At 31.6% G+C, this 14,724-nt stretch overlaps 2 long non-coding RNA genes across 3 annotated transcripts; both read right to left on the bottom strand.

Annotated features, from left to right (window-relative positions):
• Nucleotides 1-2,115: 2,115 nt before the first annotated feature.
• Nucleotides 2,116-9,073, bottom strand: LOC143070713 (uncharacterized). The gene is made up of 6 exons (XR_012976657.1): nucleotides 8,795-9,073; nucleotides 5,923-6,140; nucleotides 5,017-5,162; nucleotides 4,258-4,302; nucleotides 3,598-3,880; nucleotides 2,116-2,905 (listed from the first exon to the last, which is right to left on the bottom strand). It is a non-coding gene; the product is annotated as an uncharacterized LOC143070713 (long non-coding RNA).
• A 683-nt stretch (nucleotides 9,074-9,756) lies between these two features.
• On the bottom strand, nucleotides 9,757-11,293 carry LOC143072762 (uncharacterized). Of its 2 annotated transcripts, none has more exons than XR_012977326.1 (3): nucleotides 10,795-11,293; nucleotides 10,419-10,582; nucleotides 9,757-10,020 (listed from the first exon to the last, which is right to left on the bottom strand). It is a non-coding gene; the product is annotated as an uncharacterized LOC143072762 (long non-coding RNA). The 2 variants fall into 2 exon arrangements; XR_012977310.1 differs by having other exon boundaries at nucleotides 9,760-10,020; nucleotides 10,413-10,582.
• Nucleotides 11,294-14,724: the final 3,431 nt, after the last annotated feature.

Genomic DNA, 14,724 nt, shown 5'->3' with positions numbered 1-14,724 from the left:
AACACAAACAAGAGATGTTTTGTGATACAGCCATATATTCACATAAATTTGCGCCATTTTGTAATGTTTATAATTCTTTGTCGTTCAAACGCTTTAAATATACAATAAATCTATACATTTTCAAACATTTTGGTGATTTATATTATTAAAGCGCTTTTATGATAAAGATGTTGTCTCTAAAATGCTTGGATTACATTTAGATTGCTTTGTTTGTAAATATATTAATATTGTTACAACAATGATGGCAATTCATTAACGTGATTTTTTATGTGAAATAATATAGGAATAACACAGAGCTGAGAGGGTGATAGAACAGATTGCTACCCCAAGAAAACATTGTCAAACGTGGTGAAGCCAAGCTTGACAATGCTTTTTCGAGGGGTACCAGTATGCTCTATAACCCTTTCAGCTATGTGTTATTTCATTTATTATACTGAATGTCCTATCATTATTGTCTTTTACAGATGAATTTTAATTTAAAGTATTTTCTATGACGTCACGTACATGTACATAACAACGTTACGTGTATCAGAAAAATCAACAGAAGTGAAGTAAGATGTTTTATTTTTCAATTGACAGTTAAATAATAAAATCTGAGCCAAAACGTAGAACTTAAGCATTGTCTTTAATAACTTGATGTTAATTCAATTCATTGCCCTTTAAATTACCGATTTTTAATTGGTCTAGCCGGGTGGATGACATTAAAAAAAATTACCCGCTAAGCCATTTGATAGAGTAAATTAACACCCTCGTATGATATTTTAACGTAAAGTATAATAAACTCGATTATTTCACTTCTCTGTTGTCGAACAACAATGTTGTCGATAACGATGTCTCAAGGCAAGTTTTGTGTTGTGTAGTATTTGCGAAAATCGTATTGTAGATGAAAGCTTTAAAAACTGGTACAGTCCTTCCATACACCGAATATACAAGACCTATTGCTTATAGTATCTGAGATATGGACTTGACCACCAAAACTTAACCTTGCTCACTGATCCATGGAATAAGGTCGAGGTCAAATGAAAACTGTCTGACGGCCATGAGAACCTTACAAGGTACGCACATACCAAATATAGTTATCCTATTTCTTATAGCAAGAGAGAAGTTAACATTACAAAAAATCTTAACTTTTTTTTTCAAGTAGTCATTGAATCATGAAAATAAGGTCAAGGACATTGGACACGTGACTGACGGAAACTTCGTAGCATGAGGCATCCATAAACAAAGTAGAAAGCATCCAGGTCTTCCATCTTCTAAAATATAAAGCTTTTAAGAAGTTAGCTAACGCCGCTGCAATTTAAGGTGGTAAGAAAATGACAAATTTTCTTACACACAATTACTCCTTGACTGTACAAATATAAGTAAATACAAATCATCTCAGAACTGGGCAACATTTGCGAAAGAGACCGACTCTAGCAATCCATGAGAATTGAAGGAATATAGTATTAATAGACACTAACAGAAACACACATATATATCTACCAAGTTAAAAAAGAAAAGAGCTTTCTAGTGGTGATCTCTGTGGCTTGGTAAACAACTTTGTAAAACCTTTGTATTTCGGATTATTGAAAAGCATGTCATGTTATTTTTTGTATGTTGATTCTTTGCGATTTCTTTTTGTGACAGTTAAACCTGCCCTATGTTGGCACAGCCGTTTTATAGACAGTTCTAGGAACTGAAATATGAGCCATTGCCCTTCTGTAGGAAGTTGAAAAGTAACTTAGGCAACTAACTGAACACCACAGATCTAACAATGCTACAAAAAACCCACCTTCACCTCAACATAACACGTTCTAGACAAAATATAAAATTATTCCCTTTTATAATTCAAGAAAATATTTTTTCTTGTACAATCTTCAGGTTTATTTTCTATTTTACTATTGGCAAACAAGAGGTGGCTGCATGGAAGACCTTATATACTGCTTAAATGTCACAAACTACCATTCATAAGCTTAACTCCAAATATAATATACTCCTTTAATAGAAGCCAAGAAAACTTTGAAAAAAGTGAAAAACATAAGTCGATTAGACAGACGGAGCGGAACCTTTACACTTCATCTTGGTGAAGCAGGTAAAGTATGCTGCATAATTTAATACTACTTCTAAAGAAAAGTCTTTGATAGATATATATCTTTATTTTCACAGACATGCTTGATACAAAGTTACATTGAAACTCTAAGTAGTACAATACAATATGTGATGTTAGAACAATTGGTTACTTTTATATATAATAATAATTTTGGTTAAGTAGGATATTATTTATACTGTTGGCTATGTATTATACTATTATGCAAATTAGAGTTTCTGGGATATCATTATTTATCATTTTTTCCAGGATAGACGAAACCAATTTCATTTTTCGTTTAGCCGTTAAAAGATATTTGCATTCTTTGTTTAACTGAATGTAACATAACTTTTTAATTAATATAAATTTTTGAATAATGATTTTTTAAACTACTTCCCTACAAAAACTCAGAACAAGAAAGAACTGGGTCTTCCTTTTTGAAATTGGGATTTGTTGATCAAAAAGATTAAAGGGAAACAAAATAAACAATGAAGGTGTCAGAAGACATATTTCCATACACTGATTAAAAGATATGTGGTTTCTATATTTTTACTTGAAAAGGGGTGACAATTTTCGATCCAATATTAACCTTATTTCTTCTTAATGGCCAAAATCAAAAATCTGGTATACTGCAGTTCCTCTTTTCTTAAGTATAAAAGGATTTATTATGCATTTCTATTAGCTCTATTGATTAAAAAAAATCATATAAAAGCTGTAAAACATCTTGCATCCTGATTTCCGTGGAAAATCCTGCTGAAGTCACGTTAAGCAAATACTGCATACTTGTTACAGATGAATATAGAATTAGTCCTTTCTCTTTCTTTTTTTCTTTGTCTTAATCTTAAAATAGAATATCCAGAAAATTACTATCTCACAAAATAAATGGTAAACCAATAAAATCTCAATCGTTAAAGGAACATAATTTTCATAAATATTTATAGATTTCATTAGCAAATTTAAAAACAAACGTCTCATGTATTTGTGTGATTGTTCTCAGTGACTTCACTTTTTGGTATATTCTGAGTTCTGGCATTTTGAACAACCTTATCTAGAAACAGAAATATAGATTTCACCAGTGCAACGAGTGTGATTTGATATTTCTGCACTTAATACAGTCACAGTTTTTAAAATATTTAAAAAAAAAATGAGGCTTGAAGAGATTTTTAAATAATCACAATTCAACTGTTCAGAGTGAACAAATATCATCATACACGATTTAAAGTGATGAAATCTGTTTCTCTTATGATTTTTATCCTTCCATTTCAAAGATTTGTAGAAAATTGTGTTCTTTATATACAACGTCATCAGACATGGTCATCTTTTAACATGACGTCACAAATACGAAATTTCAGAAGAAACCAAGAAAATTTTACATCATAATAAAATGTCAACCAGTCATTTAACTTGCTAAGATATTTCACTAGTGAGGAAAAATATTTTTTTCACACCAATCAAGAAATGTGAAAATATCACAAAAATAGAGAAACTAAGATTTATGTACTTTTAAGAAGTGAATGCAAAGGAAATCATACTTCTCTTATTAAGCCTTCACTTTCTAACATTTCAGTAATGCATGAAGGTCCAGGATCCTCTGTTTGCACCAGCTGTATTGGTATATCTATAATCTTGTTCGTTTCCAGTAAATTCATCAATGGCCATCTGGTTATTTTGGGAGTGGATTTAGTTGGATTGTTAAGAAATTCCCTCCCCCATGTATATTCTTGGAAATTCAAAAACATCTCATTTTCATGACGGCGTTTCTGACCATTTCAATCCTGCTATCATCGTAGTGCTGTTGGCATATTATAGGTATACCTATTCAAGGAAATTATATCATTAGTGTTATTGCCTTCTAATGCTTTTAGTTTTAAGTTTTGTATGGCTTGATTGCTTTGTTTATATAATTGTTTTTGGAGGCATTGTTATTATAGATTGACATAAATAGGCAGAACTTCTCCAGTTTGTATACTTGCTACTTAAATATTATTGTATGTCAGGTTTAACGCAGATTTTAATGTGTACCAGCTGAAGCTGTCAGGGGGGTGTTCACCATTCAATCATACTTTACATTAGTACAGCTATTAATTATTTTATAACATCTAAGAGTCCAACATATTTCTTGATATTCCTAACCGGAAGATTATATCGACAAAAGAAGAAGTATACTTAACAACAACATTATTTTCAATTACCTGTGTATTATATGACGTATTTTTTTCTTCCAATTTAATGTTTTTCTATAAAAAAAAAACAACATTTCACAGCAGTTTTATACTTTTACTTTGATACTTCATCCCTTATTGATATTAACTTTGTATTTACATTGTATCACATATCAAATTTATTCGTTCATTGTGTGCTTATTTGTGTCACTCCGATTTTTGATTGAGTTAAGTCATTCCAATTGATATTTTATAGTGTGTCTTTCTATGTTGTGACGTTATACTACTGTTTCAGAAAAGTGAAAAGGTTTGATACCATTAAAACGTTTAATCCAGCTGCAATTTTTTGAACATGTCCTAAGTCAGGAATCTGATGTTCAGTGGTTTTCGTTTGTTTATGTGGTTCATAAGTGTTTCTCGTTTCTCGCATTATATATAGATAAGACCGCTGGTTTTCCCGCTTGAATGGTTTTACACAAGTAATTTTTGGGGCCCTTTATAGCTTGTTGTTTGGTGTGAGCCTAGGTACCGTGTTTAAGACCGTACCGTGACCTACAATGGTTTACTTTTTTAAATTGTGACTTGGATAGAGAGTTGTCTCATTGGCACTCATACCATCTCTTCCTATATATATATGTATGTGTGCTGTTTGGTCTATTTTAACTATCTGTTTGGTTCAAATCAAGGTTATATACATGAATGCATTCATGCTTTAAAATCGGAATACAAAGCAATGGTAGTAAAAAAATAGACATCCTTTTTTTTAAAACCACATAGGTTGAAACTTACCCGAGGAATAGTGTTATCTCCTGTTATATCTAAATCAAACAATTCTATTTGGTTTTTACCAGCCTCAGGCAACCAAGAATCAGTTGAGAATTTCCTATATTTCCAAGTAACATGGTTAGGACGGACACAAAAGAGCCTAAACAATGCTAAAGTAAAAACAAAATATCACATGAGTAAAACAAACTAAAAAAACGTTGCTCGTTTCTGGATCCTGTTTGCTTCTATTTTATTAGGTTGATTTTCTAGGCATTTCACTAAGTATGAAATTATAGTCAGGGTCATGTCACATGTGACGGATGGAAACTTCTTACATGGCATCTTTATATAAAGTATTGAGCTATGAACCATCACTTTCAGCAGATTAACATGTTATTATCTTGCAATCTGAGACTCTTTGTCAAGGCATACAATAATTTCTGGGAAGTATTTTATTCATCCGACTTGGAAAAGGTATCAATAAGTGAGAACTTTAATTAATAATGAAGATACTCTGATAAAACTGCAGGTGTTACCGCAGTTACAAGTATAGATATGGGATATTGCAATATGATCTTCTCCAACATAACGGTTCCTTTCAATATTTTTTTTATCTGATATTGTCGGTTGTTTCCCTTATTCTTGCGGCTAATTTGAAGAAAATCTGATCAAAAATGCTCTATTAGTATTAGAAATCAGTTTTTGAAATTTCAAAAACCCTTTTCCAAAAAATTGATGGTTCAGTTCAGATTTTTCTGATTATTCCTAATGTTTATTAAAACTTCATTATCCAAGTGATAAGTGTGAGAAAAGTGCAATCATTTCTAAATAGTGTGTACTTTTGCTAAGTATTTCTTGCTATGAACTGTTACATTTTAAATATGATTAATTTATTTATAAAAGAGACTCTAAGCTGTATAAAATACATACCAAAACTGATGTTGGAAGGTATGGAATGACATCTAACGAAGAGAAGTGTCTAGCCATGATTTGACATCTCGTACACATGCTAACACTTTCTGGTGTAGTTTATCATGAAAACTTGATTCTATTTCCTTTCATAGCTGAGGAAGAGTCATGGCATAAACCCGTCGTAATCTGTGTGAAATTACTGAAAATCGTTGATCAATGTCCTCATGTGTATGTCCCTTCAAAAGGAATGACAGATAAGCCTAAACAACAACAAACTTATCAATAACTAAGACATATTCTACATATATATAGAAGAAGGGAATATTTGTCTATGGACAGCAACCCAGCAACAAATAATCAAATCACAAACAAGCTAGCTACTTTCCCTAGTGACTCAAAATACCTAACAGCGCATTATATACATGTTTTTGAATTCAAGGATCAAGAAAACAAAACTATAAGTTAAATTAAACAGAAATTTTTACATTTATATTGTACTGCTACATGCTTATCCTATTTGACCTTCCGATTTTTTGGGACTGTGCATAGATAAACTTACAAGCATGTTATGTGCAATAAGTTTAGTATGGTCATAATATTTTGCTATTATACAATGCACTAATAGCAATTACTGGTATATATAACAAGAGGCTCACAAGAGCATACATCACTCACCACTAATATTTTGTGTTAATCAGTATCATTAAAATTATTTTTGAATGTATGAATGTGTACTTAAACATGTCATTTTAAAGTTATTGCAATTATAGTGTCTGCAAACTAGATCTAACAGGAAATCATTGAACATATACTTTTTTCTAAATGGGCCAACAAATATTTAATCTTTTTGTATCAGACTATCAAAAATATTTGCGTTGGTTTATCTGACATTTGTCTGAATACACAGTGTTAAAATGCATTACAAGTAGAAAGATGATATCATAAGGAACATGTGTATTACGTATCGAGTTGGTGGGACTTCAACTTCATCAAAAACTACATTAACCAAAAAATTTAACCTGAAGCGGAACAGACGGACGAACGAACACACAGAAACACAGACCATAAAACATAATACCCATAAATGGAACATAAAACAACTCTTAAGCCAGATTCCTTTGTAGAACAAGAGTCTTAATCACTACTGTTGAAGACAAAGTGTAAAGGTTTCAACCATATATCTGGATATATATAAATATATATATATAACTCGTCTAAACATCAGCCAAACAATGTTAGATCTGTAAATTGTTTGTTGTTCTCTCGTCGGGATTAGAACCCATGCTATTGAGATATCGTGACACCAAATCGTCTGCACTGTAACCGGTGCGCTAGACCACACGACCACCTGGGCTTCATTAAAATGAAGCTTTCAGTAGCCGGGTGTTACCTTTTCACGTCAGTCTTAATCTAGCGTACTACAGTACATGATATATAGGGCATAAAGATGTTATTTACAGATCTAACACTGTTGGGTTGATGTTTAGACAAGTTGTATATACAATATGTACACAGCCATGTATCACCATCACTGCTGGTGATCCGATGGATAAATCTGTTGTAGAGTTGTCACTGGTTCAGACGTACTTATAAATATATATTTAGAATATTGCATCAATACTGATTTTTTCCAGATTGTAACATAAACAATAAGCTAAAAAAAGGTAGAGCTAAAAACAAGATAACATAAGGGACAGGTGTGTATAGTCAATCTGTTCATTTGTTTTATCCTCCATATCAAGTGAATACTAAATTCTATGTTGTTTTTAAATTAATGAAGCTAAATTCAACCTCTGGAAATCTGCAAATCGGACTATATTCTAATGTCAATGAACTAGCTCATGTCGGCCACATAAATGGATATTTTGGAACTTCAACTTGTCAAATATATTGATCTGAAATCTACTCATTTGTACCATTTGTATATACATTTTAAAACAATTGAAAAATTGATAATAAAAATTATTATAAACATCAATTCAGTGTTATAATTTTTGACACAATTACCCTTTCCAGACATCACACTTCTTACAGATATGTAAATAACTTTTAAATTTTGCATGCCTTATCAAATGATCATTATTGTTTGATTTGACACATTGTTTTTGCAATCTGGTAGAAATATTGTACAATAATTCTTATAGGATTTCCATATAAGGGAATACGTTGATCTGATTGGTCGAGTTGATGTTGACTTTGGTTATTTTTCGATAGACGACGTGCACCGAACTTCTTTACGTAACCAATGTAAACAAGATGGCGGTGATAATAACAACGACGTTATTTTTTTTTTATTTTCACTGCAAGTTAATCGTTAAATAAAATATTACACATAAATTTTTTTTTGAATGATAATAAGAGTTTTTGCAGTTTTATTTTTATCAGATATCAATTTGCATTGAGTACATATTTTTGCGTTAACCAACAAATATATGCATGCACCAGGCCGTTAACCAACAAATATATTCATGCGCCAGGCATATTCAATGACATCAAAATACAATTTACGTGTAATAGAGGTAACGAGTGTGAAAAAAATGATATTCCCTATCTCCAATTTAAAAGAATTATAAAGATTGGACGCCTTTTAAAGGAATTAATTGGTGTATAAACTGGACCAAGTCACTTACAAACATATCACAAAAGTCCTTCGGCGTTTAATCCTATAATATAATAGACCATAACAATCGCTGTGGTGAATAACTCAATGTTTTATCTTTTCCTTTTACCTAACAATTATCAAACCAAATTTAAATTCATAATTATGAGATTTTGTAGTTTCAAATCCAGATAAATTTTGACAGAATAAAAACTGATTAAAATGTTATGGTGACTTACTGATCATCTTATATCTTATTACTTGGATAATTGATAATGTACAACTGTATACCTTTGATGAGTCCATCCCTTAAAGTGTGGAATGTTAGTCTTTGACTGATCCATTCCATAATGATAATACTCATCACTTCCTTCAATTTCATACATGCTTCGTCTTTCTTCGTGTAGTAGTCTCTTCTTTCACTCCTATGAAATAAATTAGCATATGCTTCACAATCAGGTATATATTGGATCTAAACTAGCATTTAGTTGGGTTTGAATGCTGTAGTTATAAAGAAAGTGGAGTAAAAGGAATGTACTACAAAATTGATTGAGGCATACAAATGTATTGCTAAAGTACATATATAACAAAATATTTGAGAGGAAAATCGCTTATGTCATTTGTAAACAAATTAAACTACGCTACGTTGTCTTAATTATAGTTTGTTGTATGGTATCCTCATTGGAAAACGAAACAAAAAAAGACAAGAGGCTTTCAGAGTGACAGCAAAGCAATTTTTTTACAATTATTTGTGTCCTAGCATTTTCAATATCACAAATATCATAACTCCTGAACTGTTAAAGTAAAAATCGTCTCTATTTAACTCGACATCCATTTTGTTATCAGTATAGCAACATTTTTGAAATAGCTTTTTTTTGTCAAATGTAGTACAATTAAGAGACATTTATAAACTTAAACAATTAAACTAACAAAAGTAATGTGAAGTGTATCATATAAGATTTGGTTCAAGGGATTCAAGTTCAATGTTCAGTTGAATAACATCACCTTTGTCTATCAAGGTGAACTTTCAAAAAAATTTCAGCTGATTTTTTTAACAGCATCTTTTATTTTATGCATCTATAGTTTGACCTTCATGCATATGTTACAAGGATTTATATTCTCTGTCTAAAAGATCAAAAGTATTCTAAGGCAAATGAGATTATTCAATCAGATATGACAAGGTTTTGAATTTGAAAAGCCTGAATCACTCAGCTGTAATATTTTGTGTATCAATGATTATATTTTTTGCTATTTAATGATTACAAATATGCACACGCTGTTTTAATTTTCTTGAAATTATAGTTTTTCTTGCCTCCCGTGGAGGAATGAGGCATCTGTTCTAGGGAAATGGTCGTATGAGTTGCTACAGGATCTTCACGTCCATCAAGTACCATATTGATATCGGCAATGTCCTCGTCATGCCTGTGCTGCATGTCCTGCGTTGATTCCTCATCTGCAATTGAGGATGAAGCATCGTCTACAGTAGCATCAGTAGCAGAAGTAATTTTTACTTTAAGCTGAAAGTACAGAAACAAACATAATTAATAATTTAATTATTGAACGCAATAATACTGAAAACAATGGAATGTTTGAATTATACCTATGTATATGTCAAAAATGAAATATCAAATAGTATTTAAAATTTATCCAAACTTAAATATTTGTTTATTTTTAGCTTTGATCAAAATTGAATGAATACATTCATTTATTTGCATAATACTTGCATGAATAAATACATTCAGCTATTTGCAAATTACTTGCATGAATAAATACATTCAGCTATTTGCATAATACTTACATGAATAAATACATTCAGCTATTTGCATAATACTTGTATGAATAAATGCATTCAGCTATTTGCATAATATTGCATGAATAAAATAAATTCAGTTGTTTGCATAATACTCACACTTACAGGCGTCTTCTTCTTCACACGGTGGACATATGGCTTGTGAAATTTAAGGTTATCCAGTATCCACCTCTCACGGTCAGTCAGTTCTGCTCCTGATCCAGAGGGTCGGGCAGCCAGTTTACCATACCTCGTTCGAACACTGTCGTACCAGGTCAACAAACATCTAACTGAAAATACAGAAAAGAAAAGCAATGTAATTAAAAGAAACATATAAATGCTCATAAATCTCATAATTAAATTTCATAACTAAATCTCATACCTATCTACAAATTTACACCCCAAATAATCTCATAACTATCTTCACGTGTTACATTTTACATTAATCTAAACATTTAACATAAAAAAAACATTATCATAACTAAATCCCATAATAACTTACTATCTCTGGATAAGGATTATCTATTTTAAATGGAAACAATCTGTTTATAGCTGTTTGTAGAAGTGCTGAGGCTGAAGTGATTATCTACCGTCGCACGATTTTTCTATAGGACGGGACTGTCACGTGGAACGGTTTCTAACGGATTGTTTCCGTTGGAGTCGGTTCACTGTCTGGTCACTGTCGGGTCTCTGTCGGATCGCATTCGGCAACTTCGGGATGCTGTCTGGACAGAATCGGGCTGTTTTACCTGGCCAAAGATATGAATCAGATTAGAATCGGATTGAGAACGGGATAATCGGGACAAATTCGACTGAAAACGGCTGAATCTGGACGCTTCCTGAACAATATCTGATTGTTGTCGTGATTAAATTATTTTCTTTACAAATTTTAATTAAAGTTTGAATTTCCATCCACGATTCACAGGATCTTGATCAGACTTTTGACCAATTTTAATCGGGAATGGTCCTGTCAAGGACGGCAGTAAAAATCGTGAATGTGTGACCCCAGCTTAAATGGTATATCATAACAGTTTCTTACATATTTAAAGAGGTTAACATCGTAAGCTGTAGGACTGTTTTTTCCGGAGGCCCTTAAAAATATACATGTATTACTTAGGTGTACACACATTTTTATATCAATTTGTAGTCAATGTTCAGCTCTTTCATTTCAAAGATTAGTACAAGAATACTTTAAAGTTCATACCAAACTACACGTTCATTCTCATATCATTTACACTACCTTGGAAGCTATTTCTATTACTTTATTCTGCATGACCATTAACATGAAAATTGCTTGAGGACGATGTGCAGAGCTCACAATTTTTCACATTCACACTGTTAAAAGATAAACATGATAAAGACATTGATGGACATCCATCTCTTAGCAAGGGTCTATTTTATCGGCTTCGGTTAAAACGCGATTTATATAGAGTTTTGCTATTTTGCCGGTCTTAAAACAAGCAATTTTACAAACAATTATGAACATCCTAACCGCAAATGTTGATGTGCGTGAAGAAAACCTCACATATAAAATGACAATTCAAGTATTAATGGACAATACAAAAATATAAAATGTATACAGAGTCACATCTGACCTGATGTCTCAAAATAAAATTCCAATCACGAAGGTCAGTGTTCCTCATACAGAATGCACTATATCAACTGGTGATGAAAGACTAAGCAAAAAATAGATGCATGAAGAGTGGGTGCAAGGATGGGAGGGGCAGCAATGAATAATTAAACAAACATTTGAAAATCTAGTCTACTTAATACAATTTTTAAAAGTATAATTATTTTTATTAAATCTTAAAGTCTCAGTTAATGAATATGTGAATTAACATTAAATAGTTTTATCTATTTACTCTCATAATACACAGTAAATAAATTAGTGTCATATTAACTTTAAAGATATAAAGGTCAATTATTAAAGGTCAAAGACTATAAATTTAGTTTTTTCTGATATCCGAATTATCTAAAAAATATTTATGTGATTTATGCTGTAAATGTTATTACATTTAATACCAGTATACAAAAATAATATAAACTGCTTGAAGTACACAATCATAAACATTCTTAACTTTGTATGTAAAAAGTCTTCAAATCGTTAACTTCCCAAGCAAAAGTAAAAAACTGTAAACTTCCCATGTAAAAAGTCATAAAAACTTAAAGATTCTTATGTAAATAGTGTATATATAAGGTTGTTGTGTTATGATTATTAATTAAGTTTTCGTTTATTTTTTGGTGGTGGAACTGTTCGACATACGAAATTATGGTTATCCTATATCTATTCAAAGACTAAAACATTATTGAAATCTCAGCTAGTAGCCACATATATCATTTGCGCCGATGATAATTTTTTTCAATAAAATGTCTTTCATATAGGCCGGAGCCGGCAAAATAGCCACTGCCTTTTACTTACATTGCTTTCGGTCGGTAGTTATATCCTGCATTCCTTGTTTATCTTTATAGGTATTAGTCCATATGGACTGGTGTGGACCCTCATATAACATCAAATTAGTTGTTATATTGTATAAAACAGAATCCGGGTCCGTTCGCCCTTATTCATGTTCGCTCTAGTACATTTTTACCTGTTTGTCCTGATTTTTATGTGTTGTTGTTATCTAGTTGCATAATGTTTATTATTAGAACAGAGTATATTAAAGTTTGTTGAAAACAATCGCTGAATATTTGTATTGACGCAACCAAATAATTATTTTCCTGTGATTTGCATAGATGAATTCTGGAATACAATGTATTTATCTTTATTGATATTTATTACCAATTCAAATAATTCTATTCAATCAATTTATGCAGTAAAACAATAAATGACCTTTCGATAAATATACAAATTCCTGATCTTTTGTAAACATACATGTAATTGTTTCACATTCAATCAAGTCACTTACTAATCCTCACTGTTACGTATATTTTATATACGAAAAACTTTAATGAAATTAAATATTGTTTTTTTTTCTTAATTAGTTAAGGTATGACTGTATCTATTCGAAATAACATCAAACATGTGATCCACACTTCAATTTGAAAGAAAAAGATACAGTCATTCTTTCAACATTGTTCAAGTATAGTTTTCAATTATTGAAACTTGTGCGCACAACTTTAAAGCTTGTGCCCGAAGCGCTAGCCTGACCACTATCACCTAGTCTCTAGACAAATTTTACCAAATATTGAATTCGAATATATAAAAATTAATCGATGAATTATTTTATACCTCGACTACTTACCCACTGATAATTGACATTTTACATTTAATTTAGAAGCGACAGAGTTATCCGGTCAACCAAGGGTTCCCTAGAATCCTATCTCTCTTGGTCTCTCCATAGTCCCAAACCAATTCTGCATCTTTTGGTATATTAACTTTAGACACCAAGAAAACTTTCTCACAACTTTTTCCTTTTGAATTATCATGCATCACAGATATAAGTTTAAAACTCGAAAACTGTTACGAATGATTGAAATATCGTGCTTAATTTTCCTCTTAATTAAACAAAACTCCACGCCTATTCCTTTTAGCATCTAACACTAAACTCGTTACAGGATCAAATACTGCTACTGGGGGCAAATTTGTCTCTGTCTATTCCTTCTCGCGATCTTCATTTTCGGAACTTGTTTGGCGATGAAGGTCAACAGCCTCAGTTCGAACATTTACGTATCCAAGGTATATGTCTTCAAATCAGTTCTTTTAGCTGCAATGACAGACGACTTCACTGATTTGACAAAATCCTCAATATATGGAATAATTACCAACACGTCCCTTTGATGGCGATTTATTTCTTTTAATTTGGGATTCCTAGGCATTTAGTGTGCCGATTTTCAACACTTATGTACTTGATTAAGCCGACGTTCATAGTTAACTAATACACAGTTTAATTGACATGTCAGATATAATTTAGTCGTTGTATGTTGAAAAGTTTATACAGTGCTGGTCTCGATTGTTAAGTTAATGCATATATATGAATCATTATGAATAATAAACACAGGATGGGTTTATGAAATCATCGCGTTAGTTTTGCTGTAATAAAATGTGTGATCACAAAAGATCTATACCATGCGTACAGTTCCATTAAATTCTTCAAGATTGCAAACATTAATGAAATTCTTAACTTGGGGCATGAACAGATAAAGGTGACATTGTGAAAATGAACAAACCTTTTAGAATACGTTTATACATTTGTACCTCTTTTTTAACGCTTTGTCAACACTTTGAGTCCGTTCATTCGTCCGTCCGTCTGTCATCCATACATCTGTTAACTTTAAACATTTTATCTTCTCCACTAAAACAACTACATGTAAAGGAAAATGGAAATAAACTAAGCAGGAAGCACCTACGTGAGGTCTTTCATACAATTTGCCCATTTTGTCCAGATGGACAATCGTTGTTACTGATTGACTCAGTTCTCAAAAATCTTCTCCT

The sequence above is a fragment of the Mytilus galloprovincialis genome, chromosome 1, assembly GCF_965363235.1.
Source record: "Mytilus galloprovincialis chromosome 1, xbMytGall1.hap1.1, whole genome shotgun sequence".
Classification (NCBI taxonomy): Eukaryota; Metazoa; Mollusca; class Bivalvia; order Mytilida; family Mytilidae; genus Mytilus; species Mytilus galloprovincialis.
The sequence above is the reverse complement of the archived record's forward strand: the minus strand, read 5'-3'. Positions and strand labels throughout refer to the sequence as shown.